The 26433-nt window shown below is 37.4% G+C and overlaps 1 protein-coding gene and 1 pseudogene across 5 annotated transcripts in view; one reads left to right on the top strand and one right to left on the bottom strand.

Annotated features, from left to right (window-relative positions):
• SRBD1 (S1 RNA binding domain 1) overlaps positions 1-26433 on the bottom strand; it is a 230348-nt gene that overhangs the window by 108748 nt on the left and 95167 nt on the right. The window lies entirely within an intron of this gene.
• LOC109551183 (peptidyl-prolyl cis-trans isomerase FKBP1A pseudogene) lies at positions 8574-8890 on the top strand (annotated as a pseudogene).

Below are 26433 nucleotides of genomic sequence, written 5' to 3'. Positions count from 1 at the left end.
TCTGCTCTTCAGTAGTTACTTCAATTGTTAGACAAGTTGAGCAGATAACTTTTAACATTATTGCCCCACTGTAACAACTCAACACTGATAAGTAAAATGTGAAACGGTTAGTTCGCTACTCCAAAGAGTTCTTTGAAGAACTCTTGATTGAACTTCGACAACAATTATAAACCACAGAGACTTGAGAAGATTATTTGGGGGCAACGAGAAGATTTATATCTTTTGCAACCAAGATCTACTAACCCAAATTTCATAATAGGCAAAATGAACACTGCAACTGAAAAGCAAGGCTGCTCATCCTGTTCCTCATCAACAGCATCATCATGATACAATAAGAGGTGCATATTATATACAAAGCACAAAACCAACCCCTTTATGAAACAGGATAAATAAGAATAGTCAGCCATCAGCCAAGTAAAATTTGGTTTCAAACACAAATGAACACTCAGCCTAACAAATTTTTTTCTAAAAAACCAGAGTATCTGTGAAGTGCAGAGAAAAGAATATTTTAAAAAATCTTACCACAAATTTATTTTCTGGCATTGCCAGAAGCCTCCAAAATTACCTCTATTTGAGCAAAGGAACTTAAATGGTAAATAAAAGTTCCCATTAACTGTGGGCTTCAGCAGTTGGGTACCTGAGAATTTGCTGGGTGATTCACTGTCTCTTGGAAGTTATAATTCTCAAAAGACTGAGGGAAACTGTTGCAAAGAAAAACACTCAGATAATAAATATTCCTCCAAATACCAAATTGCCACTTCTTTTAAACAGAGGAATACAAAACAGATGTGACACGCTGCACCCAAAGATTTTAGATTAACATTAATATTAAATCAATACAAAATGCAGTAAATTTCATATGCTTTAGTTACTAGACAGCATGGGTCCAATAAACTGTTCAGTACTACACACAGATCAGAATGCTTAAATAATCTAAATGAAGAGAAAAAGCTCAACACTGATTACTTCAATATAAAACATATAAGGATCTAAGAAGTATATGTGGCAAGAGTCAAGTGAAAGAAATCAAGCTGGGAGTGGTGATGATTCTTTCCAGGAGAAGCTGCTAAGAACAAAAGTTATAGCCTTTCCCCCCTTCCTTTTTTTCTTTCCTATTTAGAGTTCAAGGATAGACATTAACTAGAAAGTATGCTAGATTTCACAAGGCACTTTCTGTTCATTAGGAAGTTTCCCAATAAACTATTAGAAAATTATTCCAATTATCTCTAGTATATTTTGAGGAAAGCAAAAGTAAACTTTGCACAAAATACAGATATCTAACATTTAATACGTATCATATGTCACAAAACAAATTTCACTCAGGTGTAAACTAATTAGGCTCATAATCTTAGCAATTCGATTATTTTATTTACTTTGCCATAAAGCAGACAAGACTCTGAGTAAAATTTATAATTCTGGGGGAATTTAACTGACACAGTTCTAACTGAACTCAAAGGTTTTGAGATTATTACAGTACTTGAAGCCCTTTCAAATTGTTTGTTTAGACAAACGCCTAAATAGATACATATCGTATATGAAACTTTAAATATATGAAAGTACACTTCAGAAGCTACCACTGGACTTAACGTTTTACCAGATCTATGTGTTAATGTGCTAATTCTTTAGAATTAAATTGATAATTTTTAAAGCACTTTATCTAATTCAGCACTTTTCTAGAGTCTTTCTACGCTTTTTAATCTGAAAATATATACGTATAAACCACACACTCATAACCTAAAAAACAAGTGAAATGCCCACAATATAGATGGATTTACTTTTAAATTCATTTAAAAAATTTTAACAAAAACCCTGCAAGTTAAAAATGCCAATTTTTGTTATCTCAAGTAAAATTCGATGCTTTTACATAAATCTGATCATTTATCAATACAATGTACTTTATTTTTTACACAAATATATGTTTAAACCACAGAATTTATATCTCCACAGTTTATAAGTCTCTTCTACCAAGATAAATTGTATGTTGATGAATCTTTTAAAACCGCGCTTGCAAGTACTTTTCTTACTGTGCCTATTCATTCTGACAGTAAAAGAAGGGCAACTTCTTTTGCCAAATTGAGATGGGAGAATTTTTTTCATGAGAGAGGAAAACTAGCTGGTTTTTTTAAGTTATTGGGCTAATAGTTTTCACATTCATTTACAAGGTTGCTTGAAGCCTCTGTATGAGTCTCCTCCCCTCTTCTTATTTCCCAAATATGAAAATAGCTTTTTTGTTTTTCTTATTTTAAAATAAATTGCATGCTTCCTATGTTAACAAGAAAATTCAATTCAAAGTTAACCTACTTAAATGAAAACACAATTAATATTTAGTAAGCTATCAAAAATCAGCCAGGATATATTTGCTTAAACTAATAAAAACTGATTTCTCATTTTTTATAAAAGTATACTAGAATTGCTTAAGTGTTACCAATATCTAGAAGCTTCCTTTTCCTTCTGCCCACCGAAAAAAATAGGTACTAAAAAGCTCCGATACTAAATGCACAGCTCATTTCAGTAAAGTTTTAAAAATAATTTATCTAAAAAGTTTTTCCAAATTTTCAGGCTGAGAAACATTCATATGAAGAGAGGGTAGGTAAATGACCTAAGTTTCTCAACAAGTAACAGAAAATGCTATAAAAAGTTAATCAACACAGATCTTAAGTTTTTGCTTTGCATATGAGAACCTGTTTTGAAGTATGAAAGGATAGCTGTTTGTATTTTGGGGATAGGAGACAAGGCCAAAAACCAAACCACCATAAATAAAAGGGGCTCTAGGGTTTAATGTTTAAAGGATACTTATTTCTAAAAAAAAAATCAAAGCAATTTTAAATTCCTTTATTTAGTGATGAATTGTCATTTCAGGGAGCCTCAAATGAGCGATACCTAGTCACTTTAAAAACTAACATGGGAATTCCCTGGCAGTCCAGTGGTTAGGACTCCACGCTTCCAGTGCAGGGGGCACGAGTTCGATCCCTGGTTGGGGAACTAAGATCCCGCAAGCCATGCACACAGCCAAAAAAAAAATTTTTTTAATTAAAAATAAATTAAAAACTAAGGTAATCTGGTGATGATAAGGAAGCAGGGGAACAAATAAAATCCTATACTATTAAAGATATTTAAACTGTAAAACTCTTTTGGATGGTAATTTGAAAATATAGATCAAAAGTCACAAGAATATACATTCTTTCTGAACTGGCTATTATATTTTTAAGAATTTATATGAAGGAAATTTTAATTTACACAAAAATTTAAACAGCGTTATTCATCACAGCATAGCTCCGACCAAAAGAAACTGAAACCAAAATGCCTATCATTAAAGAGTTCTTTAATGAAAACCTATACTGTCATTTAAAATTACTGTTGTAATGTATTAAGTGGAAAGGCTGGTTATAAAAGTAAGACATGAGACCAACTTTGATATTTTTAAAATATAGGTATATACAAAAGAAAAAAAGGTTTATGTTAATATTAATAGTACTTAACTATGAGTTATTCCTTTAAAAGAATTTTTATTTCTTTAAATTTTTCTGCAATAACTGTAATATTTATTTGTAAAAAGAAAGAGTTTAAAATTTAAGTTTCTAATGACCATTATTTACCTGGCCAGGAGATCCAATATTGCATAATAGCCAACATTTTTTTTTTAATCAAACTTTCTTTTAAAGTTATCAAAGTTATTTTGAACTTAAGTGTGGGTAAATATGTCATTTGTTAGTAATAACTTCCAAACATGACTCCTAGGAAACCTCAAATAATAATATTTTATGATATTGTTTTATAACATGAAAGAAAGGTCAAGAATAACTCTTGATTTGTACATACAGGTCATATAAAAATCAAATGCACAATGAAAAATTTTATAAGAAAGTACATATAATATACAGTTTAAAGTTGTACTTAGTCCTTGGCCTGTGCATCCAACCCCCAAGTTATTCTTCATGAACACCACAGCACAATCAATTCACTACCCACAACAGAAAAGGTGTGAGGTGACACAGTTGTATACCAGGAAAGTAGTGTGTGTGAGAAAAAAAAACACTAAAGGCAAAATATGGTGAAAAAGAAAAAGAGCAGAAATACACCACCTCAAGATTTCAATGGCACCAAATTTACATGTAGGTATGTAACACTAGCACCATCTGGTGGAAGACCAGTTAGATGCCATTCTCCAACTATCACAGTTTTTTAAAAAAAATTCTAAGCTATCTTTCAAAGAATGAGCATTTTCCAAAGAGAACGAGTCTAGCAATGGTACAGTAATTATTTACACAGAGGACCCATAACAAGCCTGTGAGAACTTAAAATGTCTACCAAACAGAGGGTGAGTATATCCCGGGATGGACATCTTATCACATCCACTGAGCAGTATTTCAACAATACAGAATTCCCTTGGCTACTTTTCCTTCAGTGTCTCATAGCATATCAGATGAACACTTTCTAGCCACAAAAGAAACCTAAAAAGGACAACCCCAAATTAGCAACTACCGAACAGAACTGTAATTTGGAATTTGGGGTTCCTCAAAGTAACAGCTACCGACTCTTCTGGGCCATAAACATAACAATAGTATTCATTCCACATGAGAATCTGATTCTGGTTTATGTTCACAATGATGCTGAGCTGCTACAATGTACCACAATGTGTAAAAATATTACACTTAAATCACTTCTACTGCTGTCAGTGGGCCACTCAATTTGACAAAATCACTGGTACCTTCAAATGCCATCAAGGGGAAAGCCAATTAACAAACTGAAGGACAAAGATGGAGAGCTTCTCTCTATTTGTAGGTTGAGTCCCTCTGCTGAGGTAGAAGCAGTTTCTGACAAAGAATGGAACCAGCAGAAATTGTCGGTCTCCACCACTCTCAGGGTAAGCATTCCTTTTATTTTCTTTCTCCCTTCCTTTCACTGTCTTCTGTTTTCCTTTTAAAAACAAAAATTCCTCCTTTATTTTTTTTTCCCCATTTATGTTTGAGTCCAACATGAAGTTGTTACAAGTACTGCACAGTACCACTAAAGGGAGCTCAAGGAAAAAAGTCACAGCAGCAACCAACCACAAGGCCTGATGCCTAAGTGGTGTTAGACTAGGCACAAGGACAAGGGCCCCACTGAACCAAGACACGAAAAGCAGGCTTGAAGAGCAGAACACTGGGACATCCCTGGAGGCGCAGTGATTGAGAGTCCGCCAGCCAATGCAGAGGACACGGGTTTGAGCCCTGGTCCGGGAGGATCCCACATGCCCCAGAGCAGCTGAGAATGTGTACCACAGCTGCTGAGTCTGCGCTCTGGAGCCCGTGAGCCACAACTGCTGAAGCCCGTGCACCTGGAGCCTGTGCTTCGCAGTGGGAGAGGCCACCGCAATGTGAGGTGTGCATACCGCGGGGAGGAGTGGCCCCTGCTTGCCGCAGCTGGAGAGGACCCACGTGCAGTGGTGAAGACCCAACGCAGCCAAAAAAGTAAAATTAATTAAAAAAAAAAGAGCGGAACACTAACTGTGAAAGAGGCTGTTGTTTGCAGCAGTACTGTAAGCATTCCATGTTCGCTACTAACGAGTTCCCAAAAACTAACAGGGCAAGGAAGAAATACTGATCTAATTTTTGTGCTTTCATCAACATTTTGAAATGTCCTGATTTAAAGAACATGATGTCAACCTACCTGCCATCCCTACTGCCCCAAACATACCAAAAAGTATGCTTCTCCTGATTCTTGCAGTTAACTCCAAAACGGTCAAATTTTTAGGTACTCAGCTTGTATTTACTCATAGAATAACAGATTATCTGTGTTTGTTTATTCTTGTTCAAATGCAACTCTACATTTAGATATAAATCTAAGAGTATGAACTGGAGAGTTTTCTTACAAAGGGAGAAGTTTGTTTATTTTTTTCTTTTCTATCCCTATGTTTCTTTTAAGCTTAAGTACATCTATAGGAATTTATCCACTAATAAATAAGTGGAATTCAGACTGCTACGGCATAGACTTTTCAGAATGAAACTTATTGCAAGATATTTTATTCCTTTATTATCCATCCAATAACAGAAGTCAGAATCAGAATTACTAATTTAGAGGGTTATAATATCTAATATTTTGCTAATAATAAGTGCTAAATAATAAAATGTGAATTATTAAAAGTTTTAAGAAAGAACAAAAAAGAGAGAAGCAAAGGGAAAAAGATAATGAGAAATAAAATAATTAAAGAGAGAGACAGAAGCCAAGATACACTTTGCCAGCAACTAACAGCCCAGTTCTTTTTACCTACAGTTGAATAAAGTTTTGGAAATAACAATGGTTTGTGCTACATTCCCTAATATTCTTCCAAATGCTACTGCTAAAAAGCTCAGTGGACTCCACTAATAAGTCACATACATTTTATCAGTTTTCACATCCTGTTACTCACTCCTCTTTTTCTCCCTTGTCTGATGTTTGTTTTTGCCTCCCACCCCCCACCCTGCCAACCTCTACTTTCCTCTGACGTGAACTTATACCTCTGTAGAAGTCATCACCGCCCACTTAAGGGACCCTATCTACAAACTTCACTTAACACATTCACCAACCAGCAGTCTCCAGTTTGAATCATCAGGCTCTTTTCTGGGGCAGCCTCAAACTTTAGAATTTCTTTTGGCCACCCAGATAATGCTAGGGGAAAAAAAAAACCAAACAAACTCTGAAAGCACAGGCCAAATGTAAGATGACGACTCTAGATCAACCACTTTTTCTAATCGTGGTTTTCAAAAGTACACTGAACAGATGGAGGGAGAAAATGAGTTGTTCAGTTCAGCTGGCTGCTCCATTTACTACTTTATCTATGGTCAGATCTTTACTTTCTTGGGATCACTGCACATTTCTGGCTCTGCTATATTACACTGTGTAAATATTTAGGAGAAATAATTCCTTTCAAGGATCTAAACTTCCACTGTCGTTATGGCAAATGAACCTGTTTATGCTATGTTTGTTAAGTAACAGCAAGTCTAAAAGAACACAGGAATTTACTAATATATGTGGTACACAAACATCACAATCATAAAGCTTCTCATAGGGTCATATCAAGAACATGAAAGGCCAGTTTATTTTTACTCCCACTGCCCTGTAATTTTCTTTAACTCTACTACAACAGTCCTTAATTCAAACCTTTCCTACAGTTACAGTAACAGGGTAGACTGAATGTACATAAGCTGTACCAAAACTACTCACATCTCCATTTAACCTTCCTTGATTCTCAAGTGGTTATCAAACTTAATCCTACATCTGAATCTGCTGGAGGTTGTTAAAACACACATTGCCAGGCTCCACCCCCAGAGCTTCTGCTTCACTGGCACTGAGAATTTGCATTTCTAACCAGTTCACTGGTGATGCTGATGTTGCTGGGACCATATAGGTTTTAAAGTCTTATTAAGGTATAACTTACATTTCATAAAGTTCACCCATCTTAAGTATACAATTCAATGACTTCTAGCAAATGCTGTACAATCATCACCAAAATCCAACTTCAGAACATTTCCATCCAGAAAGATCCTTTGCGCCCATTTGCAGTCCTCATTCCCATCTCCAATCCTAGGTATCCACTAGTTTACTTTTTGTCTCTATACATTCACCTGCCTGGACATACCATATAAATGGAATCATAAAATATGTGGTCTTTTCTGTCTGGCTTCTTCACTTAGCATAATGTTTTTGAGATTCATTCATGCTATAGTATCAGTACTTCTTTTTTATTGCTGAATAGTATTCCACTGTTCTAGAAATACCACATTTTGTTTATCCATTCACCAGTTGATAGAATTTGGGGTTGGTCCAAGTTCTCTGGTATTATGAATAATGCTGCTATAAACATTCATTTACAAATATTTGTGTAGACTTATGTTTCATTTCTCTTGGATATATTCCCAGGAGTGGAAATGCTGGGTTGTAAATTCATGTCTAATTTTTTAAGAAACTGCCTAAGTACAATGAATAAGGGCTCCAGTTTGTTCATTTCCTTGACAATACTTGCTGTTGCCTTTTTGACAACTATTCTAGTGGTTATGAAGTGGTATCTACTTCTAGCTTATTTTACATTTTTAAATCATTGATGATGTGAACACTTACTCAATGTCTTTGTTGGCCTTTCCCAATCTTCTTTAGTAGAATATCTGTTCAAATCTTTGCCCATTTTTATTTGGCTTGTCTCCTTATTATTGACTTATAAGTGTTTTTATGTATAAATACAAGTCCTGCATCAGATACATGATTTGCAAATATTTTCTCCAAATTTTTGGTTTGTCATTTTCCTAATGGTCTTTTGAAACATAAAAGTTTTAAATACTGATGAAGTCTAGGACTACACTTTGAGAGCCAGTGTTCTAAAGCCTCAGGTGGGGCATGCGGTGGTGCGTGCGTGCGGCGCCGTTGAGCAACTGGATAAGATAGAGGGGCGGCGCCGCCGCCAGGCCCACTCTCCGTCCACTCCACACGTCGCACCGCCCGCCCGCTGCCCAGCGTCCGCCGCCTCCTCCGCCATGGCAGTGGAGGGAGGAGACCATCTCCCCGGAGACGGGCACACCTTCCCCAAGCACGGCCAGACCTGCGTGGTGCACTACACCAGGATGCTTGAAGATGGAAAGAAATTCGATTCCTCTAGGGACAGAAACAAGCCCTTTAAGTTTGTGCTGGGCAAGAAGGAGGTGATCTGAGGCTGGGAAGAAAGAGTTGCCCAGATGAGCGTGAGTCAGAGAGCCAAACTAACTGTCTCCCCAGACTATGCCTACACTGCCTCTGGGCACCCAGGCATCATCCCACCAAATGCCACTCTCATCTTTGACGTGGAGCTTCTAAAACTGGAATGACAGGAACGGCCTCCTCCCTGAGCTCCCCGTTCTTGGATGTGCCATGGAAGGATCTGGCGCCTCCAGATGTGCACAGCGAGTCCATATGGAGCTTTTCCTGAAATTCCACTACACTCTTTGTATAAGCACCTTCCTTGGCTGAATGTGTCCCGTCACCAGCTTTGCTCTTCCCCTTTCTCCTGGTATGTATGTTGAGCTGAACTACATTACATAAACCTCGAGTTACTCATTTTAGTTTGTTTTCATTTTGGGGTGAAGACTGAGTTTCAGTCCTTTGGATCTAGGTTTCCAGTTAAGTACTAGTCAAGTGTTAACAGCACAAGAAATGGGTTGACTTCAGAATAGGAACTGGTGTGTGGGGTGCAAGAATCTTTATTTTATTTTATTTTGGATCAAAGTTTTATCTATTATATATATCTATTAAACATTCTTGCTGCTGTGCTGCAGAGCCATAGCTGATTTGAGGCGCTCTTGAGGACCGAATTATTCTCCAAGTTGAGAGACATCCTCGGGTTGAATGAAAAGCCCGACCCCAAACTAAAGTGGCCTCCACTGCCCCACCCTCCCCTCCCCTTAACCCTCTGCCTTTTGAAAGCATATCCTTTTCACTGAGATGTTGGACACTACAGGGTCTGTCCCTGGGCTAGCAGGGACCTCTGAAGCCTTCTTCATGGCCTGGCTTTTTTTTTTCTTTCCATCCTGTGGTTTTTCTAATGGATATTCAGGACTTTCGTAATCTCATAGCTATCCAAGCTCCACTTCCTAAATTTTAAGGACTTTAATCAAAAGTTAAATTGAAGGCGCTGTTTGTAGACACTTCACACCCATGAAAGCCCAGCCATCATGACAAATCCCTGAGTGTTGTCTTAAGAAAATGATGCTGGTCATCACAGCTTCAGCATCTCCTGTTTTTTGATGCTCAGCTCCCCCTGCTGATCTCAGAGTTTCCTGGCTTCTCCCTCTCACCCCTCTGCTGTCCTGTGTAGTGATGTGGTGAGAGAAACTGCTGCCTACTCCCTTACCTCCACACTACATATGAGTTTCAAGTTTTATTATTGCAATACAAGTGCTTTATGCCGGCTTTTCTCAACAACAACAAAAATGCCTCAAAAATTCAAAAGAAATAGTAAACCCTTGAAAAATGTGAAAGCTTAGTGGTTTCCATCTGCAATAAGCAATATGTAAATGTCATGCATAGTATCTGCTTTTCTGTTTTGTTTTGTTTTGTTTTAGCAAAGCCTATCAGAACTACCATCCTAAACATACTTATTCTTTTTATGAGAAAGGGAAAAGAGAACTTGCAGCTTACTGGCTTTAATACATTATGGAATGAATAAATTCAGCTGCAGGTGGGCCTACCTGGGAATGCTGGATGGCATGCTGGCATTAAAGAACATGGACCCATGTCAGCGTTTTCAGAAGCATTGGTCAGTCCATGGCTTTTGACACCATTCTTAAGAATATAAGAAATATGTCCACCTTACAAACTAATGGGAATAAAGATAAATGGTGCACCATAGAAGATATTATAGAAAAAGAGCATATTACCTGAAAGATACATTTGATTTATTTTGATATTTTTATTAGTCTTCACGTCAGGGCATTTTAAAACAATTCATATACCAGTACAGCCCTTTCTTTGTTGAAAATTCACTGTACCTTAAGTGAAGAGGAGCCAAAGATGGCAGCTAAAATTCAAATCTTGTCTAGGACCATAACTTGCAAATGTATAAAACATACTTCAGGAAAATATAGGATATGTTTGATTCAGGTATAAGCAATATTAAGATGATTCATTTCCAGGGTGAAACCCAAATTACTACACGTTTACCTCTTGATGATTATCCATGTCCACAAATCATAACAAAACAAATCATAAGAAAAAGAAGCTTATATGAACACACTATTTCTATAACCATGACCTAAGATACAGATTTTGTGATTTTATGGACAAACTATAATGATAAGAAGGATCCAGTTAAAAGATAAAGAAAACCCATTTAAATTTGCAACAACAATCCTTCTTTATATAATTCAAGTCAACCTAGGACCCAAAGCAAGAAGTTTTGTATACTGAAGAATTCCCATGCTTCTGCTATGAAATGTTTTCAAATATTTATGTTCTAATTCATGGACCCTGCTCATAAAAGCCGTTAGTCCTCATTGCCTTTCAGTTGCTGGAGATGGATTTTATTATTCTACTAGTCTTTATAAATTACAATACAAGGAAGAAGCCTGCTGGCCAAAACTCATTCTCCTTTTTTCACTGAGCCGCTCAAAGCCACTTAAGAAGTTGTCCAAAGAGATGTCAGAGAATACAGTTTCCCAAGTGATCCACAGTCTCTCAACATGGTCTGGCTCCTAATAAAACTTACAGGGCATCTCATCCAACCTTTTTACATTTTTTGCAATTCAAAATAACTAAAGTTATTGGAACATCTTTCCCAAATTACACAAAATTAAGCTATCATCATCTCTGTGATGTTACTGGCCCTGAGATCCAAGATAAAGATCAAGATGTAAGAAATAAAGGAAAGAGTTTACTCAACAGCATACAGCCAATTATAATTTATCCATAAGATTGAAAGGTAGGAATAAGCAAAATAATGTTAATAGGTTTTTAAGCCTTCATTTTATGACATGTTCAAGTCCCTTCTTCAACCAGTTAGATACCAGTTACTAGGTGGAACAAACTCAGCAGGTTACACTACTTTTCCTGTCCTTATTTAGCAATCAGTCCTCTGGTCTTAGAACACTAAGGCTCAATGAAAAAAAAAAGGAAGCAGCAGCAGCAAGGACCTCAAGCAGGAGGTCTTACTCCTGGTCATTTAAAATTTGACAGTCATCAGTGTGTGTATCTGTATGACAATATGATCATAACAGAAGTCCATCCTCCAAAATCTGCAATTTCCTAGTGAGGTTCTTGATAACAATAAGGTGCAAGGAGAACTGCACCCCCTGACCCCAGCTCTTACCATTTATCCCATAAAATCCAAAAAAGTAATCACTAAAACCTCTGTTTATACTAACAGCAAATTAGTATCATGCCAAATAGGTACAAAAGTGAATAAGAACACATAAACAAACACCTTTGACTCTTCTGTACAAAATCGGTGTGCCTCTCTCCAAAGTAACAGAACTATACCACTTCAGCAATTCATCCATTTATGAACAAATGCCCTCAGCCTATTCCTGAGAAAGGGAAGAATGATCAGTTATATCTGTCTTCATCTTGTCTGAAAATCTTGACATTTTTCAGCAAGTAAAGTTTCCAAATGGCAGGTGTCAGAATGCCTTAGCCTCACATGTGGTGCTGGAAGGCAGGAAAAGCAGCAGCAGTATGTGGTCATGTCACAGCCACATAGAAGCTGCCTAGAGAGCACATTCTGAAAAGAGCAAACCTCAGACTTGGTTAAATCAATCTACTGCCAGATGCCACTCTCAGAAAAAGCTGCAGTGAGAAACATTTGCAAAGCTGCCCAGAGAAACATTCAACTCAGAGCTCTCACAAAAGGGAAAATAGCTGAGTGCAGTGGCACCTGTCCATATCCTGTCTGATAATTTGGTCAAACTGGCTCAATGCAGAGATGAAAAATTGCCATAGAATTCTTTGCTTAGTCTACAAGTGAGTATTATTTCCTCAAGGTCATTTTCAGTTAATCTGAAGTAAATAATATGAATCTTCTGCACTCCCATAATATCTATAGTTTTCTAAAAGTGTTTTAACTCCTATAAGGAAGTCAGGATCATAAGTACCCTGTTCATTTTACCTGTGGGGTTAGAAAGAACCAAAGAGGTAAATAAAATTAAATCAAGATCATCTGAAACTAAGACTCAAAAAGGAAAAACTGGTCCCTGTACTGTTAGGCCAGGCTTCTTTCTACTTAGATGCCTACACTCTGCCCACTTCTCGCCTCCCAATCATCTTTTCACAGGTTTACCCAATAATTAGAAAGCTTTGGAGCTTTTTATTTTATTTTATTTTATTTATTTATTTATTTTTGCAGTACGCGGGCCTCTCACTGTTCCGGCCTCTCCCGTTGCAGAGCACAGGCTCTGGACACGCAGGCTCAGCGGCCATGGCTCACGGGCCCAGCGGCTCCGCGGCATGTGGGATCTTCCCAGACCGGGGCACGAACCCATGTCCCCCGCATCGGCAGGCGGACTCTCAACCACTGTGCCACCAGGGAAGCCCAGCTTTGGAGCTTTTTGAAAGTTGTTTGTGAAGGTCAATCAATAAGCATTTTTGTTCCCAGAGGTTAACGTAATTGGCATGATGGTCTACTTTATTTCTCCTCAGATCTGAGTCTATGAAAATGTAATGGTTTCTGAGGAAAACTCAAAGCAGGAGATGTCAAAGAAGCATAAGAACAAGTTATGTTTTAGGGAGGAGCATTCATTGTCAAGTCATCTGGTTAGATACATCAGAAACTAAACAAATTAGGATTCATTCAGATGAACAGTACATAGTTAATGATATAACCATCCATGGAAAAGAATATTCAATATCATTTAGGTTTTTATACTCTATTGGAATATACAAAGGATCCCTGGGCCAAGGACTGATACCTCAAAACACCTGATTTCCTCTCATACCTCAAAAGACAAAGCACAAACAAGAGCCAGGACTTCCTTGAAGTTAACAGTATTTTAAAATAAAAGTGTCAAAATGAGGACATTTGGAAGCATCCAGAACAAGCATGATCTTCCAATTATTGCACAAAGAAATCGGATTCTTCCTTAACATTTTACTCCCTGTGGCTACACCACTGAAATGTATTAATTTGCCACACAATTGTGCATATTTTCAAACTAAAACAATTCACTGGAGTCTGCATTGTCTTGTCTTGCCTTCTAAGCACCTAGAAGGTACTGTTCTTCAACTCTGTGCAATTGGTTCAAGTAATTTCTCATCTTTGTATTTTCCGATCTTATTCTAAGGCCAGTTAACATATACGGCACAGAAAGGATCAAAGTAAATACTAATTAACACAGACCCACATTCAGATAAGGACTAAGAGTATTCTCACATACATATTCTACAGTTTGAAAATCAAATGTATTAAATAAAATTAAAGTATTAAATAAACAGAAATTTCCTAAATTAATTTCTTATTCACCATTTAGTCTGCAAGTTTCTATTTCTATAAAACAAGTCATTTTGATGTGATCATTTTCCATGTCTGCTGTCTTTTTCCTACACACTTTGCTAACTTAATTGATTCCAGACTTCCCAGCATCTCATGCTTTTCTGTTTTACTCATTGAAATAGAAGAATTTGTTTTTTTCATTAACATGGATAAAAACCAATTTGTGTTCATGTTTGGAGTAAAGATGAGTGTTGGTAAAAACAAAGTGTGATGCTGTTGTCAAGGAATGTTTATTGCTCAAAATCATGCAAATGATAAACAGACACATGAAATGGACAAGCTTTGTGCTGGCATCAGATTTAGTATACATTTCAAATGAAATAAAAGCAGAACTAGGACAAGCCAGAAACAGATAGCTCATAATTTTCAATGTCATTGTAAAGAGTCATACTAAGTCATCACTTTTTTTCATTCCACAAAAAAGCAAGAGTACAAGCTAGGGCACTTAAATGTTAGTTGGTTAATGACATTCACCGCAACCTCTTTAATTAAGCCTATGCTTATTAAAAGTCACTGAACATTCTCTAAAACTTAAAATCTTCTAATATCTCTTTTGGTATCCCTGGCAATTTTAAATCTTAATTGTTGGGCCTTATTTTGGGCAAATGTATTTTATCTCAACAATGCTAAGATGAAATCAGAAGCAGGGGGGGAAAAGATCCCAAAACTAACAAATGAAAAAACATCATCTCCTGGTCTAATCTTACCTAAAAGTAATGACATCTCCCCTATCCCTTCATAAAGTTTCCTGCCCCAAATTCTTAAAACCTGGCCAGTAGATATTTATACAATTTTTAAAACACAATATACTAAAGAAAGTTAGAAGTTTGTTTGGATACTTAGTCATGCTGTAGCTTGAAGGTATAAACTCTTGAAAATTAAAAACAAATATAAAGATAACACAAATAAGAAGAAAGCTAAAGCTGTGTTCTTGAGATTCCCAAAGGTAAGAAAGGAAAAGAAAGTTATAGCAGTCACTTAATATGTACTTAACACCATGTGTAAAGAAAATCTGCGATATAATCTGATCCTGAAGAATTTAAACTACAGACTTCCTGATTCCCCAGTGCTGGCAATCACATCCAACAGTAACTGTGCGCAATGGCTGAAAGAACTTTTTAAATTATTTCATTTCCCCTAAGTTTGTTTTAAGTATGAAGTCTCCATTCCAAAGTAAATTTTAAATGATTTGATGTTTTTCTGAAAATACATTTTATATCAAAGGGCTCCAGTGAATTTTTCCTGTTAATTTCTAGTGTAGTAACTCAAACTTAGGACAATTACAAGTAAAGTTACAATCTCTAAAGTAATATTAATGTTTCACATCACACAACTGGTGTCATATTCCAACATCATTTTCATCTGAAAGTTAAAAAAAACAAAAACAAAAAGATGTTAGAATACAAACTCCAGTGTACATGTGTTAATGTAACATTGACTTTTTACTCCTAGAGGAAAACTGAATAGTGGTGTTTCTTTATGAGAAATTATAAACAGTGAATTGCTAGATGTCATAAGTGATTTTACTAAAAATGGATATAAAAGTGATTTAAATCCTAAGTCTTCATGAAACAAAACAAATCATTTATAGTCATAGGCATTCTTAACAATGCTATGAAAGATGTTTTCCTTCTTTTCCCCTTATTTAAATGGGAGGGGGGAAAAAAAGAAGAGAGAAAGGGAGGCGGGGAAGGCAAGGGAAGGGAAGGGAAACAGATAAATGTTTTCAGGAAAGAGAGAGTGAGCAAGTGCACACATACACATATATGACTGGCAAATCTATTAAAACTTTTTTTTTCACTAAATTATGTAGGATACAAAGTAATAATGACTTGTAAAGAAGTAACAGAACATAACCAATCAACCCTAAGCAGTCTACTTCTCTGAATCATCCACCCACCCCAATCGCAGGGGGATACACTGGTAGTGAAATGAATGCATTTTCCTCACCTGGAATAAATCACTACCATCATGAGCAAGTTTGAGAGTATCCATTTCCAACCTTATCTACTGGTTAAAAAACAAAACCTCACATATTAGAAACACACACACAAAGAAGAAACTAAAAAGCACTCTTTTCTGTTCTTTCACCTATTTCTCAGGCATAGAAACCAGGCTTCTGTCAGCAGATATTTTTCAAACACATGCTTCGGTTTCAACTTGGCCCTTAAATATTCTCCAAAATACTTGGAGAAACGCAGGTATCTAAGACAGTTTTTCAGAAATAAATTAGCATGCATGCTTATGTATTGTGTATGCACTCTATATTTTCTTCAAGCTTTAACTTCTCTATTTAAAAATGTAAATTTTCCGTTATATAGAAAGAGATACACACCAAATAACTTGTACTGAAATTAGTCTCTTCCACCATTTTCAAATGCCATAGGGAAAATTTTTAAAGCAAATAATACTTCTGAGTTCGAAAGATGTAGATTATAACATAATTAAAGAAAAGAGGCCAAAAAGTTTTCACATTTTATACCTGAATTTATTGTCCTTATGGAATACTGTTTTTGTCACAAAGATTAGTATTTACTGCATTAGCCCCACATCCTAACATCTACAGAAAAAATTCTTTCAACCATGTAGGAGTATTTTAGGTGAAGCTCCTATGAAAACACCTGCCAAGGAGCTTGAGCTATCATATTAAATGGATCACAGGGTTTACAAAGTGTTGCAGACGTTCAAAAGCATTCCCTGCACTGAGTATCACAATCATAGCAAGAGAAGACTTTAGGCACATGCTTAAGTTGTTTCCCTGAATTGTTTCTTGTCAAATTAAAATGTCAAAAATTAGTCTATCAAATGCCGTCCCTGAGGAATCTAGCTCAACCCAAAGAGCAGCTACCAATTAGTAAAGTCGGGTGTTTTAATGGGGAAAATTTTTCTTTTTCTATTGATATCTGAAATTAGCAGGGCCCCCAAAGAAAAGTTTCATCTCAGCAGTTAGTTTAAGTGCTACTGATAGCTATAATCACATGCAGGCTGCAATTCCTTTTGAAAGGCTTTTCAAATGAACAAATACAAAGAAAAAAGAGAAACACGAGTGTTTTCACAGTGAATGACTGCCTAGGATTACAGAGGTAATAAAAAGCCAAGGTTAGAGATCCAGATATACATGAGTATTGTGAACTAACAAAACAAAGTCAAATGAAATTCTTGCTTACTTTTTTGACAAGGTCAGTGCACCCATCCCTTAGCACAATATATGACTGAATTTCGGGTTGTAGAAGGTGCTTCAGGAAAATAAAATCCACCACAAATCATTTAATATTCTCTATTAAAATCCTCCAAGAAAAACATTTCCTGTTCACTTGGTTTTTTACCAAAAGCTGCCTATCTCTCAGAGGCTGCCTTGTTGAAGTGTTCATTTGTTAGCAGCACAACTGTGCAGAGGTAATAGATGTTCTTTGGCAGCCAAATCATACTGTATTTTTTTTTTACCTGATAGTCCAGATGAATTTATATAGTGCAACATTTGTAATCTACCCACAGAAATGTGAGCCATGTCCATGTACTAGAAAGAGCTACTGGTTGTCCATGAACTTCCCCCCAAAGGTTCTAAAACTTGATTTCAAAGGACAGAAATACAAGCAACAAGACAAACTCACAGAATAAGACTGTTTACATGAGACATGTACTTAAGTTGCCTAGGCTTACAGTTTGGCAAAAATCATTATATGACCTGTGGCTACTGAAGTAATCAAAAGGTTCAATTGTAACTGTGGCAAGGGACATTAAAAGCAAAAATTCAATGATATGTATATATTCCCACGTATACAGTCCTTTTGCACTTTTCACAAAAAGACTCTTTGATTTGAATTATCAAACATTTCCCAATATTGTTGCCCTTTAAAGTCTCCATTCCCAAACACTAAGTTTCTTGGCTTTGTGGCTCAAGCGATGCCAAACAGATCATTTCCTGTTCCCTCCACTTACTTCATCACCAACAAGACTGCTAGAATCCAGTTATATTAAGAATTATTTTCAACAGCCACCTTCAATTTCAAATGTCTGACATGATCACAGACTTCCAATGCTAATCCCCTTTCAAGGTGAAATACCCACACTAGGGCCCTTTAAGACACACAGCATGGCTATTTTCTTGGCTTTGCCCTATCCTGCAAAGCTGCTGAAATACATTTGAATCCTTTCTCTCCTCCCCCATCACTACCAACCATCTCTTAAGCAAAGTAATACGCAGACCCGCATGCTTTTGTCAAGACCTAAGTCTTGAACAAAGCAGTTTTCATGGTTAAAACATTTTCCTAAGTATGCCTCTAAACCTGAAAGCTATTTAAAGAAAGGAAAAGAAACTTTTCATGTAACTGACTCTCATTTCCCCAAGTTCGCTGCCTATAGACTATATTTCCTTAGTTTACATACATTTGCATGACCTGAGTATATTTAATTTCCAGATCCTTATTGCTAACCACAATTCTGGACTTAGAAACTTTCAGTCTTGTCTATTCAGGAAGAATGCCCATCCCTTAACCCAATGTAAAGAAAACCTGAATCTATAAAGAATAATATTGTCAACAAACTAAATTATACTTATCCGTTGAGGAGAGACTTTTAAATTTCAAAGAATAATATAATTTTCTGGCACACCAAATTCAGGCATTTATACCAAGAGCACATATCTAAGTCTTTACTATTTCCAAATGACAACCAATTGGGGCTTTGAACAAAAAAACCATGATTCTGCTTCATGTGTAGGTGGACTTATTAAAATCTTTTCTTAACCTGAATTTTCCTAAGTCAAATTCCATTTTAACTGCATTTTAAAAGCAACAAGAGAGCTCATGAACTCAGGAACTACAAAACGAACTTTTTACAGTACAAAGAACACCGGTAAAGCAACTGATCATCCTTTCAATTACGAGCTTTTAACTTGTGATTTTGTGTTTAGAATTCGCATAGTGAATAATACTTTTCTTTAAGCCTGTACCACACCTATGTTAATCATGGAAACATGGACCTCTATGTTCTACTGTTAGAGGAAAGATAGGTCTATCCCCTTAATGTACATCTAGTTTATGTTCCCAAGGAAACTGGGAAGAGTTAAAAACGTCATTCTGAGAAGGACCAAGCAAGAATACAATAACCACTCACAAATTACCCTTGGAGTACACTCCTCAGCTAACAGGAAGCAAAATCAGAAAGTAAAGGGAATCAGGATATGTCACCCCAAAATATGCCACTTTGACAGAATAATTATTTTAAGCTGAAGGAATCTGAGAAATGGCAAGTATAGGAAGGATTCGCTTCCCTTTCTACCCTGAAGCAGGTCGTAAGATTCTCATGTGAGAGGTGTCCTCCTTATATTTGGAGGAAAGGAGCACCCTTATCTCCAAAGATGGGGCGATACTGAGAGGAATCCGAAAGCACAAGCTTGCTGTTTCCCCCAGTTTACTACCCTTAGCTCATATCCTTTATGTCTCCTATCATGATTTCCCACAACTTTCTACTCTTCAACAAACCTAGAATAAAAACACTCAGGCTTAACCGTTTCTTTGGATCTTCACTTCCTTATAAAGGCTCCTGTGCCATGTAAAACATAATTAAATAAATTTGTATGCTTTTCTCTGCTAATTTGTCTTTGTTAGTTTAATTTTCAGGTCCAGCCAGGGAGCTCAAGAGAGTCAAGGAAGAGTTTTTCCTCCCCTACAAATCCAAGAAATCAGTTTCCACCTTCAAACTCTTTCCTTCCTGTTCATGCCACTATTATTCTATAACATTTAACCCATTGCTCCAGCAAGGTCACACCCCCAGGATAGCATAGTAGAAGTGGTGGAGAGATCTTCTCTTTCTTACTCCACTTTCTTCAACATATAAAACTATGTTAGGCCAGAGGGAATCCCTAAGTGATTATTTCCTGTCACCTGCTGAGATTTCAGGCTCATCTGGGTGCTGATGAGAACATATGACTAGTCTGCAGTCTAGTTACATAACAAGGGCGGCTTAACCCCAGAGAGTTCTACTCCTCCAGAATGCTCCCTTTAAAAAAAACCTTACCAGTTAATAAAGTAGTTAATTAGTTTCAACTTAGCATTGAGACAAATTTAGTTCATGCTGAATTTGAAAACATTTAAAAGTTGAAGAAGGTGGAAAATTCAAAAGAGGTGTTGCGTTTCACTACCTTTACAAAACTATCTAAGAGTTTTAGGGCCCACAAAGAACAAAATCTGGCTGGCTTGATCACGCAGCCTCAAGTCCCTTCTGGAACACGGGCTGTTAGACTAGATCTTTGAGGGTATTCTACCTCCAATACTACATCATGTATGACTTAGGAAAATTCCTTAATGCTAAAAAACAGATGAAAATGGATTAATCTGAATATAAACTCAGTTTCGTTAAGATGTTTTTTGCTATTTTCTCCACCATCTCCAAATGAACGATCAAAGGTAAAAGGTAAAATTAAGAATGTTAAAAATAGGCAAGCTTATTTCCTTAAGCCAAACTTTCTGGAAACACCATATTTAAACAACAGAGAGGTGCAAAGCACGTGTGCTGGAAATAGCATGAGATTTAAGATCAGGTAACCTGGACTTGAGTCCCCATTCCACTAATTCTTTCATTCGTATCAACCTGCAATTCAGGTTCCAAACCTGTAAAATGTGAATAATACAACCAGGGGTTTACTATGAGAGCTAAATAAGAAGAGGTGTAATGGCACTTGATAAGCAGTAGTAAATACATGGGACATTATTACAAAGAATTCTGAATCAAAGAACTTATTAAAATCTACTTTGGGACCTCCCTGGCGGTCCCATGGTGGAGATTCCCCACTTCCACTGCAGGGGCCATGGGTTCGAACTCTGGTTGGGGAACTAAGATCCCACATGCCACGCAGCACACACACACAAAAAATCTTCTTTTATTCAACTCTACGAAAAGTACATCATGATTTAAGTTAGAAATACGTAATACAACACAAAGTGATTTACTATAAAGTAAAAATAGTTTTCCCAAGTAAAACTCCTAAAGTCAATATTTGAAGGCAAGGTTCCTGAGTTGTTTTTCTGTTTTGTTTCGTTTTAATTTTATTTATTTATTTTTGGCTGCATTGGGTCTTTGTTGCTGTGCGCGGGCTTTCTCCAGCTGCAGCGAGCAGGGGCTATGCTTCGCTGGCGGTGCGCGTGCCTCTCACTGCAGTGGCCTCTCTTGCTGCGGAGCACAGGCTCTAGGCGCATGTGCTTCAGCAGTTGTGGCACACGGGCTCAGTAGTTGTGGCACGCGGGCTCTAGAGCGCAGGCTCAGTAGTTGTGGCGCACGGGCTTAATTGCTCCACCGCATGTGGGATCTTCCCGGACCAGGGCTCAAACCCGTGTCCCCTACATTGGCAGGCAGATTCTTAACCACTGCGCCTCCAGGGAAGCCCGGTTCCTGAGTTTTGAGGGGAGTAACTCCCCCCCACCCCATTTTTTTTCTTTACGAAAAATAAACTATTTTAAATTCTTACTAAGAGTTTTAATTCCTGTAACTTAATTCTTCACAAATTCCCAGTTTATGAAATCACATTCTATGAGTCAGTGACCTACTGATAAAAGCACAGAAGCCAAGATAATTTATTGTGGAGAGGTAGCAGGCAGGATAACCAGCAGTACTAAATAATACAAATATAACTTCACAAGTTAATGGGTATGAATCTCAACAAAAATAAATATGAGAAATAAAATTTAGGCAACTCACCTATGGAAGAAAAGGAAAAATGATTACTTTACTGCCACACGTTATTTCCGAAAGTGCAAAAACACCATTCAAAAACACATCCCAACACAGACAATTTAATTATGACTTAGTTTAGCTAACTTTCAAGGTAAAATTAGGTAGCAAAATAATTTTCTCACATGCTTACACAATCCATGACTGAAATGAAAACACATACACGTCATACTTCTGGACCCTTCTCGGCAAGAATAAAATGGAATGGGGGAGGGAGGGTGTTGGGACTATCTGACACCTTCAGGCTCCATCATTATCAAAATCAATGAAGAGTCTGACTCTGGTTTTCCAGAGAAAATATTCATTTTTATCATAGGCTCTCTGGAACAAATGCCTTTTGAAGTGTTCAAATTCTCATTTAAACTGCTTTAAAAATTATTAATCACTTATACCTTATATAAACAACTTTCTTATAACTTCAAATTTTATAGCACAAACAATTTTCAGGGCATTTTCAACCAAAACTCTAAGTCTGTCTTAGATTATGAACAGCTATGACAAACCATATTTTTTATCAAATATCCTTATTCAGTCCTTTAATCACTGTATGTCACTCTTTAATTTTAAAAGGAATTTCTCAATCTCATGAGAAAACATATCACTAAACAATGTGACACGTGGAAACTAATAGTGCTTCAAGCTCAAGAACAATAAATTCAGTGAGAATCTGGGAACAAGAGAGTAGATGAAATTTTATCCTACTGGACACAAAGTGTAAAACCCCTTCAGAATGAAAGAAGACATTATTAGTCATAATAAAATAATAATATAATGAGTGTTAGAATTTACAGGGTCAGACACTGCTGTGCTGCATACATATTAATGTCTTTGATCTTCACAACCACCCTGTTATCATCCCATATAACAACTGAGGAAACCTACGTACAGAGAGGTTAGCTAATGTGCTGAAGGTTATGCAACTGGTAAGGGCAGAGTTACAATATGAGCACAGGTAGTCCTGACTCAAGAGCTCATATTCTTAACCACTATTTTGAGCTATTTATTATATTCAGCACAGTACAGACCTCATTAAACGTCATAATCCTGAGAGGCAGGTATTATTCTCATTTTACTAAGTAGAAACCTGAAGCTCAGAGAGATTAAGAAACTTGTCCAAAGTCAGACAGCTAGCAAGAGGCAGAGCTGAGGTTCAAACCCAGGACTGTAGGACTCTGAAGTCTATGCTCTCATACTTAGCACTGTACACACCACCTACCAAGGAGGCAGTGACTACATCACCACCACAACCCCTCACCAATCACTGTGATACTTACTTCTCCTCCTATAGCTCACTGCCATAAAAGGGTAGGTATAAAACTAAAATAAATTATGTGAAGAAGGAAAATGAGCAGCCGAGAAAGACCTGAAACATCACCTAAGTACTGTGATTATTTCTAAGTCAGCTCTATATTCAGAAAAACCATCATCACCACTTTTTTTAAATATGTCATCAAGAGGCAGAACATAAAATCTCCTTTCCATAATCACTGTGAATGTTAGTTGATTCGCTCCATGATGAGTCCTGGAGACACACTACAGGGAATCCCTGGGTGTAACTGTGATGTTTTTTAGCAAACCCTGTCTTGTCCTTTTTGTTGCCTACCTTTTCCTCCATTCAAAAAACACTTTAATCAAGTACTCAGCCTTGACTCTAAACACAGGGAAAAGGAAAGGGAGAGATCTAATAAGTTCACTTGAAAGTGCCAGAACTTACTGTGTTCAACTAGAAAAAAGGGATTTGAGATATACTACTAAATATACAGATTGTACCAAGAGTTAAAATAAGAATCTTTTACACTTAGGAAGGGAGCAAAGTAGACACTATAACATATAAACAAAACTATAAGGCAGAACACTATTTTTTTGAAAAATAAGTACTAGGGGTAACTAGTAGTTGGAGTTGTTTTCACAGATGGAAGCTGTGTGCTTAATAATAACCCTGGAAAGAAAAATTCATATTCTATAAAAGAACCATAAAATATGCACGTGCAATAAAATAGCATTCAGCAGTCCTTAAAAAATGATATTATCTATAACACATAAAAGAGTGAGGAAAAAGATAGGTATTCATTAATGTTAAATTGTATAACATACACAACACAGATATATTTGGACTCATGTTCACCAAAATAATGACTGTGACCTCTGGATGGTGGAGTACAGATAATTTTCTACACTGCTCTTTAGACTACTCTATACTGTTTGAACTGCTTATAGGAGTACATATTTACACAAAAACAATAAAAGTATTCTTAATTTGTCAGTACTTAGTGTACACATAGAGAAGACACATTACAATTTCACAAAATATATAGTTAAAAACCAAACAAAAGCACTACAAGAAAGGAAAACAACAGACCAGTATCTCTCCTGTACATAGATAACAAATGTCCTGAACAAAATATTAGCAAATCAAATCTAACAATGTATGAAAAGAATTATACACCATGAGTAGGATTTATCCTAGGAATGCAAGACTGCTTAAACATTCAAAAATCAATTAATATAGTCCATCATATCAACAGGCTATATAACTCACATCATCATAGCAATAGATACAAAAAATCATTTGACAAAATCCAATACCCATTCATGATAAAAAGTCTCAGTAAACTAGGAATAGAAGGAAACTTCCTCAACTTGATAAAGACTATCTACAAAAAAAACTACAGCTAATATTATACTTACTGGTGAGACACTAGAGCTTTCCCACTAAGATCAGGAACAAGACAGGGATGTCCCCTCTCACCACTCCTTTTCAACATCACACTGGAAATTCTATCTTATACAACATGACAAGAAAAGAAAAGAAAAGAAAAGGTATACAGGGTTGGAAGGAAGAAATAAAACTGACTTTGTTCACAGATGACATGATTTTCTATGTAGAAAATCTGAAAGAATCAGCAAAAAAATTCCTGGAACATATAAGCAATTATAGCAAGGTTGCAGAATACGAGGTTAATGTACAAAAGTCAATCACTTTCCTATAAACTAGGAATGAACAAGTTAAATTTGAAATTAAAAACACAATACCATGGCAGGGAGGAAGGATCAAGATGGCAGAGTAGCAAGACACTGAGCTCACCGCCCCCCCCCGCCCCATCCACCCATGAACACATCAAAACTACAACTACAGGGAACTGCCTGGTGGTCCCATGGTTAGGACTCCATGCTTTCACTACTGAGGGTGCGGATTCAATCCCTGGTTGGGAACTAAGATCCCCGCAAGACATGTGGCATGGCCAAAAAAAAAAACCCAAAAAACAAAACCCAAAAAACAAAACAAAAAACAAACCTACAACTACATGTAAAGCAACTCGCACTTAAAATGACCTGGAGACTAGCAGAACTGCTCTTCTACAACCAAGTTTATAAAGAAAGAACCACACAGAGTCTGGTGAGAGGCGAGGAAAAACGACCTAGTTGGGACCCACACCCCTAGCAGGTGACCTAGAAGAGGGGGGAATATCACAGGCTCAAGGATCCTCCCTGAGGAGTGAGGTGTTCAAGCCACATATTAAGCACCCCAGCCCTGGGGTCCTACACCAGGAAAACAAACCCCCTTAGCTGGTTTGAAAACCAGTGGAGCTTCCTGAACAGCTGTAAGAAACCAAGACTCTACTCTTAAAGAGTGCTCACACTGACGTTCTTGTTCCCAGTCCTAGCACAGAGGCAGCAGATTGAAAACTGCCTGGTGTTCTAGTCAGCTTGCCAAGATGGCCCCAGAGTCTGTACTGGACTCCTGTTCCTGACCCTCCTGTTCTGATGCTGCTCCCCCATAAGGCAGAGGCTACCATTGCCAACAGTACTGCACATACTTGGAGGGAATGGAGCTGGCTTGGGCTACAGACCTGCCTATGACCAGGGCACAGGCAGTAACTGCTGGTGGGCCTGGCCATGACCAAGCACATACTTGGGAAGGAGCAGAACCAGTTCAGTAGTGCAGCTCCAACCCCTCCAGCCCCAGCCCGGCCTCTAACCAAGGCGCATACACTGGGGGAAAAAGTTGAAACAGCTCAGAAGTACAGCCCCAAGCCCTCGGGCCCTGGACACTCCCAGCTGAGGCAGCATCACAGAAACTCAATCCCCTCAGGGCTCCAGGCCCAGCCCACTGGGCTTGAATCCACCCCCAACTGGGCAGTGACAGTCACTGAGAACAGGGGAAGCCCTGACTTGCACCTAGCTCTGACTCTAGCTCCTCCAGCTCCAGCCCTACCTCCCACCAAGGTGGTGGCTGCCAGCACATCCGAGGGGAAGATGCAGCTCGTGCTCACTTCAGATCTAGCTCTCCCACCAAAGCCACAGGGCACACATATCCTGCAGAGGAAAACTCCCTCACAAGGACACACCTTCAAGACCTGGCTAGGTAACTGTTTCACCTAATTTCACAGAGTAAGAGAGAGATAAACAAAATGAGAAGAGAGAGGAATATGTTTCAAATAACAGAAGAAAAAAACCCCTAATGAAACAGAGATAAATAATTCACCTGATAAAGAGTTCAAGGCAACAGTAATAAGAATGGTAACTGAACTGGGGAAAAGAATAGATGGACACAATGAGAACTTTAACAAAGAACTAGAAAACAAAAAAGAACCAGACAGAGCTGAAGAATACAATAACTGAAATGAAAAATACACTAAAGGGAATTAACAGCAGATTAGGTGATACAGAAGAACTCATAAGGTATCTGAAAGATAGAATAATAGAAATCATCCAATCAGAACAGCAAAAAAGAAAAACAA

This window comes from Tursiops truncatus, chromosome 14, assembly GCF_011762595.2.
Source record: "Tursiops truncatus isolate mTurTru1 chromosome 14, mTurTru1.mat.Y, whole genome shotgun sequence".
Classification (NCBI taxonomy): domain Eukaryota; kingdom Metazoa; phylum Chordata; class Mammalia; order Artiodactyla; family Delphinidae; genus Tursiops; species Tursiops truncatus.
The sequence above is the reverse complement of the archived record's forward strand: the minus strand, read 5'-3'. Positions and strand labels throughout refer to the sequence as shown.